At 41.0% G+C, this 6928-nt stretch overlaps 1 long non-coding RNA gene across 2 annotated transcripts; it reads left to right on the top strand.

Annotated features, from left to right (window-relative positions):
• The first annotated feature begins 2521 nt into the window (after window positions 1-2521).
• Window positions 2522-6583, top strand: LOC134321775 (uncharacterized). Of its 2 annotated transcripts, none has more exons than XR_010013916.1 (4): window positions 2522-2608; window positions 3915-4056; window positions 5887-5996; window positions 6143-6583. It is a non-coding gene; the product is annotated as an uncharacterized LOC134321775 (long non-coding RNA). The 2 variants fall into 2 exon arrangements; XR_010013915.1 differs by lacking the exon at window positions 2522-2608 and adding an exon at window positions 3055-3269.
• The last annotated feature ends 345 nt before the right edge of the window (window positions 6584-6928 follow it).

Genomic DNA, 6928 nt, shown 5'->3' with positions numbered 1-6928 from the left:
CTTTTCTCAAGGGGCAACGCAGCTGTGTGGGACTGCTGAGGCATGTAAACTGTTTCCCCTGATTGTAGCGTAGTCGTGTAGAGGATTAGGTTCACCTTGAAAAGATCAGGTTGTACTCCAAAATAGGTTTTATGCCCCCAATGGGGTGTTTTATTAGCATCAACACACACGAAAAAGAGAAAAGAAAAACTGTGCAAAAAGAAAACTAAACAAATTAAAATCAACAAATACCCTTCGGGACTATTACGGCTTATCTAGCCCCAATCAGCAATCCCTTTTATAGTTATCTGACTTCTAGCAGTCAGGTTCAAGGTAGTAGCACCCTGGCCACCCTCTCACAGCATGCTTCATCCACCCTTTTAAACTGTCCCATTTTCCCTCCATTTAACCCCTAAACCCCGCCCCTACTTTGCAGGACTGAACCATTCTGAGGCTGGTGGGGTTACATAGATATATCCATACATAACAAAAACAAACACAGACACAATACACATACCATTCACCATATCACCACATCCCATTTACCGGTAAATATATTCTGCTCTGGATATCCATACTTATCCGCTAATTGACTCTACTTTGCAGACTCCTGGCAGCTACCCTCCCCCTTTCTACAACATGGCCGTGGGCTCTCTCGGCCAGTATAAAGGAAGCCCTGGAAGGCGCCGGCTCTTTCCCTAAGGAGCTGTATAGTAAACAATCTGAGGTAAGTAACTGTGCACACTTATATACATATATACCTAACCTAATCTTGGAAATGAGGCAGGCTATCTGACCTCATCACAAGCTGACTCCGGACGCCTCTTCTCAAGGGTCCTCGCAGCTGACTCCGGACGCCTCTTCTCAAGGGTCCTCGCAGCTGACTCCGGACGCCTTTTCTCAAGGGGCCACGCAGCTGACTCCGGACGCCTCTTCTCAAGGGTCCTCGCAGCTGACTCCGGACGCCTTTTCTCAAGGGGCCACGCAGCTGACTCCGGACGCCTCTTCTCAAGGGTCCTCGCAGCTGACTCCCAAAGCCTCTTCGCCAGGCTCCTCGCAGCTGACTCCCGAAGCCTCTTCGCCAGGCTCCTCGCAGCTGACTCCCGAAGCCTCTTCGCCAGGCTCCTCGCAGCTGACTCCCGAAGCCTCTTCGCCAGGCTCCACGCAGCTGACTCCCGAAGCCTCTTCGCCAGGCTCCACGCAGCTGTCTCCCGAAGCCTCTTCGCCAGGTTCCACGCAGCTGTCTCCCGAAGCCTCTTCGCCAGGCTCCACGCAGCTGGTTTCTGTTTCCTCGTTGGTGCCCCCTGATGGCACTTCTGTTCCCGAGTTGGCGCCCTCCGTTGGCGCTTCTGTTCCTGAGTCGGCGCCCTCCGTTGGCGCTTCTGTTCCTGAGCCGGCGCCCCCCGATGGCGCTTCTGTTTCCTCGTTGGCGCTCCCTGACGGCGCTTCTGTTCCTGAGTTGGTGCCCCCCGATGGCGCTTCTGTTCCCGAGGTGGTGCTCCTCTACGGCGCATCTGTTCCCAAGGTGGCGCCCCCCGACGGCGCTCCTGTTCCTGAGTTGGCGCTCCCCGATGGTGCTCCTGTTCAAGAGTTGGTGTCCTCCAACGGCGCTTCTGTTTCCTCGTTGGCGCCCCCTGAAGGCGCTCCTGTTCCAGAGTCGGCGCCCCCCGACGGCGCTTTTGGTCTCTCGTCGGCGTCCCCCGGTGGAGCTTTTGAACTCTTGTCGGCACCCATCGACAGGGCTTTTGAACTCTCAGCGGCGCCCCCCGGCAGCGCTTCTGGTCTCCTGTCATGCCTGCCTTAAGACTTTCTTAGGGACTTCAAATTTCCCCCTCAGGGACCGGGACCTCCTTTTTGTTTCTTTTTTAGGCACTCCAGGAGGCCTCCAGGTTTAGCCACTCCAGGTGTTCATTTGTCTTGTTAGTGTTATCTGTCTTGTCTTTGTAATTTAATAAATATAAATTCTTGTTTGCATCTCCGCGAGTGTGTCCGCCCCTCTTGTCTCATCCTTAGCCCCACCGTGACAGCAGTACCATAGTCATTTTAACCTCATACTGTACTGGGCCATTTATAGACATAACACGTAAGCAACAAAGTTGAAACAGGTAAATTAATATTTTGCAGCACTAATACTCCACACTGCAAAAAATGAAATCTTGACAAGGCAGAAAATCTTAAAAATAAACAATAGATCTTGTTTTTTTATTTTAAGATTAACTGACTTGACTAGATTTGCATGTGCAAGATTAATAATCTAGATTTAAGAAACTTTGTCTACAATTGTCTTAATTAGAAAAATTAGGGGGGGGGGGGGGGGGGGGGGGGGGTTGTCTATAACAGCTGCTTAAACAGTCACTGGTATTGTTGAGCTGTTTTTGTTTAATTATATTTGTGTTTTAGAGCTGTAATAAATGCAACACATTTTATCAATTCAAACAGCTAACCAAAACCGTGCCGCCTAATGAAATGAATTGCTCCCCTTTTACAACATGAGATGGTACATTCCTCCTCAGTTCCCGCCGGAACGTTCTTCCAACCGACATTTCAGTCTTTTTCTGCTGCTAAGTGCTAACCATAAACAACTGAAATGGAGAAACCCTGGATGATATTTCCACCGCAGCACTTACAGGTGAGCTAATAACTTATATTTTCTGTTTGAGTTTTGTGAGCCAGTATTGTGCTTGTTCAGAGTCTTATCTAGGTTTATTTGCGTTAGCATTGACCTAATTAACTTAGCTAGCTAGCTTAACTTTAAAGTCAGCATTTTTTTTCTTAATTGTTTTCAGGTTTGATAACCAAGTGTAGTTGGACCATAGAAGATACTTTTAAATTAAAATTGCGAGTGGTAACACTGGATTCTTGGATAATGCAATTTATTAGGTAACTGGGTAACAGATCTGCTCCTTACAGTAGGTCCGTGTGTAGTGTCTCAAATGACTCCCTGTTCCCTATATAGTGCACTACACTGTCTGGGGTGGAAGCGCTAATATGTCTACCAAGTGCACTAAATACGGAAGGGGGAGTGATTTGGGACGAAGCCTCACAGAGTAAACATGAGTGCTGCTTTCTGTAAGAGGGAAAAACAACGAAGTTTCATTTAGACTTGCAAAAGATTAAACTTAAAATGAGGGTTTTTAAATGTCAGTGAAGTGAGTTTGAGCTTCTGAACTGTTTTGAAACTGTTCATGGACAAGCGGCTCCACAGGTGAGGGTCACTTCAGCCTGGTGAACGTGGTGTTAGGGACAGGAAAATAACTTTGTGGAGAACACAATGTGCTAAAAGTTTAAAGGTAAGGAAGACTATAAACGTGTGGTGATTTATTAGATGCGTTTTGGAGGAATAACTTGTAACCATAAGTAATAAATCACGATAAATGAATGATTATTGCAGTAATAATATTGCAGTATAATCATGTCATGCCTCATGTTGTGGCATTGTGGAGCCTGTAGTGATTAACACAAGTAATAATAAGTAGTTTTGTTCTTTTTTTCTGATTGTTTACTTTGCTGCTATAAAGAGCAATTTTAATCAGCTTATGTTTGTGAAATTGTCATTTGATGTATACGAAACAGTATTATGAAAAACATTGACTTATTGTAAAGAATACATTTGAATGCACAGTTAATATCTGCTGTTTGAAGTATTTTAGTAATTCTTGTAACTCATCTCTTAGTATTTTGTTTATTTGTAATGTTATGTAAATTGTACTTTGTTTCGTTTAGAAGGCAGTGTACATAAATGTATATTTATACTTTTTGTAAACTCTTTGTTTTAAACATCTCTTAAATCATATTTTTTTCTCCTTAGGGCCCAAATAAATTGTGACAATAGTGATCTCAGTTTTGGATCACAAATAGTGATTAAATAAAAATTGAGATGCTTCAGTTCTGGTTCTCTAAAATATGTTGTCATGGCTTTTTGTGCTTGTTTACAGGTCATGGATGAGTTGGATGGATGATTCTTTAATCTGGCAATCACAAGTACACCACAGAACTGATGGAAAGCATCCTGTTCAAAAGTTCAGTTCTTTGGAGTCATGAAAAATGTAATGAAGCCACCAGTGACTCTGGATGAAGGTAAATTCAATTTAAGTCATTACTCAAAATGTATTCAGCAGTGAGGCACCGCTGTCTAAAATATTTTAAAGCATCACTTTATTACTTATAATGAACTTCATTCATGAAAACACATCAATGTAATTTAATATTGTAGTTAGGTTTTTTTGTAATAACTCTTACAATTATATGTAAATACTGTAATATTGTGGCTCAGAATGCATTGTAATGGGCATCATACACACATCAGCCGTAACATTAACACCACCTTAATCACTCATCGTCTATTTTATCAGCTCCACTTATCATACTGGAGTACTTTGTAGTTCTACCATTACAGTCTGTAGTCCATCAGTTTCTCTGCATGCTTTATCCCTTTTCCATCCTGTTCTTCAGGACCCCCAGAGTATCAACACAGAGCAGGTTTTCTTTGGGTGGTGGATTATTCTCAGCACTGCAGTGACACTGATGTGATGGTGGTGTGTTGGTGTGTGTTGCACTGATATGAGTGGATAAGACAGCAGTGCTAATTGAGTTTTTAAGCATCTCAGTTCCACTGCTGAGTCCACCAGCCAACAATGTTCTTTGGGCAGCATTCTGTGACCACTAATGAAGGACTAGTGCATGACCAACACAAACTGCAGCAAGAAATGAGCGAACGTCTCAGACTTTACATCTACAAGGTGGACCAACAAGATAGGAGTCTCTATAGAGTGGACAATGAGTGGACACAATGTTTTAAAAACTCCAGCAGCACTGCTGTGTCTGATCCACTTGTACTAGTTCAACTCGCACTAAAACACCACCACCATGTCAGTCACTGCAGTGCTGAGACAATCCTTCAGTGAATTAATACCTGCTCTGTGGTGGTCCTGACCATTGAAGAACAGGTGGCTAACAAAGTATGCAGAGAAACTGATGGACTACAGTCTGTAATTGTAGAACTACAAAGTACTCCAGTATGGTAAGTGGAGCTGATAAAATAGACAATGAGTGTAGATACAAGGAGGTGGTGTTAATGTTATGGTTAATCGATGTAAATAGCTAGCAAACAGTAATTATAAACAATTATTAACATTTATGGCTGAAAGAAGAATATCACAAACCTATTTTTGTGTTCCCTGGAGCCTAATTTAAGTTTTAAAATCACTAAATTGGCTAATCACTGAACACAAACATTAGATTGTTGTTTGTGAATAGTACTTAGAAGGTTGACCAAATTACAGAGAGTCTCTAACAGGAAATGTTACTTAAATGTTTGTTAGAAACTTTGTCTGTTTAAGAGTGTTTAAAAACACAAACAGACAAAACTGTTAGCTTGATGCTACAATACATTCTCATTAAAGATAGAAATTTGCGTTATGCTTGCAGTAAAAACTTGATGAAATAAAAGTGATTTAAAATAATTTCTGGATTAAATACTGCTTTATTAGTAAATTATTGTTTTATAGATGTTGAGTGTTAAGTCTTTATTTGCCACTCGACCCTGAAGCATAACAGTTTATCAGTAATCAGTAAAATATCCCATGTGCTATTTTTATCATCCTCAACAAGCAGTAGTCTGAAGCCCCGTCTAAAGTCATGTCTGTTCATGAGAAATGTTGTGAGCTCTCAGGTTGGTCTAGAACTTTGTACACGTTTGGTGGTGTCTGTTTTATTCTGGGTAGATTTAAAGTCTGGTGGTTTCGGTGACTGAAGGTAAAATAAATGTGTAATTATTGTAAATCCTGTGGTGTGGCCAGGCAAAAATTAAGTGAATTAGATATGACATATTGTAAAAATTCTGGAAGGGAAAAAATTGATTTTAAAAGTGATTTCAATTTCAGTAAGGCATTGCTTTTCTTTAAATAGTGCAACAGTCCATTGAGATTTTAAACGGCCTTCCAGCACTCTTCCCATCAGGAGTTGCACCACCACAGAAACTGGGACAGCCACGTGAGCCTCTGTTTCATATTCTCATGGTAAGTATTGTCAACTGTTATTTTTTTGTTGTTTAGATAGTTTACTAAACTGCTTGCAAAGAAACTAAGTTGTTATTTAAATCCTGAATATCGTTTGTTCTGTTCATGTCTGTGGTTTATAGTGCCTTTGGTTTTTGTTTTTTCAGCCCTCTGAAATCGCTGCTGCTTTTCTTAGCAGATGTCGTCTATCAAGCCCCTGCTTCTAATTGACCAGGATAACTGCATGATCAGTGTTGGGAAGAACAGTGACAACATTCCCCGAAGGCCTGCTGCACGAAGGTGTTCTGTATGTCATGGCGTACTATTACGCGCTGCAAGTCAGGTCCAGATTGAAGACCCTTTTTATTTTTTTTTTTATGTTTAAAAATAGTATATGAAGACCAAGCAATGTTGTTAATGTTGTAGACGTAGGGACATTGTTATTGGAAAGCCTTGACATCTAAGATTTACATGTTTTAATAGAATTCTTAGAAGCGGCCTGAACATGCTTGTTGTGTATTTGGATAAATCTGTCTTGTTTGCACACTTGTAATGTATTTATATCAAGCTGCCATGATGGCACACTTATTAAAGTTAATAAAATTGATAGCAAAATTCAGATTTTCTGTTGTATTTTTGATAAACAGACTTGGCGTATGATGTTTTAATTTGAGTATAAAGTACAGTCTCAGATTACTAGCAATGCAGTCTTACAAATAGACTTAAATGAGAGAAACAGACTTGTATTGAGTCTCTATGTCTTTCTTTTGTGCATGGAAACTGAATTTTTAACGCTTATGTCATGATTAAAATGCTCTAATTTTCATATTTTCTGACTGGTTAAGGCATTTAGTGTGATGCAAAAACCTATGTATTATTGCTTATTTTAAGAAGTTTTACTAAGTAACATTTGTTAATTATAATAATGTGAGGGTTTTTTAATTGTTCATTTC

Source organism: Trichomycterus rosablanca, chromosome 10 (genome assembly GCF_030014385.1).
Source record: "Trichomycterus rosablanca isolate fTriRos1 chromosome 10, fTriRos1.hap1, whole genome shotgun sequence".
In the NCBI taxonomy this organism is placed as follows: Eukaryota; Metazoa; Chordata; class Actinopteri; order Siluriformes; family Trichomycteridae; genus Trichomycterus; species Trichomycterus rosablanca.
This window is presented reverse-complemented; position numbering and strand designations above follow the sequence as displayed.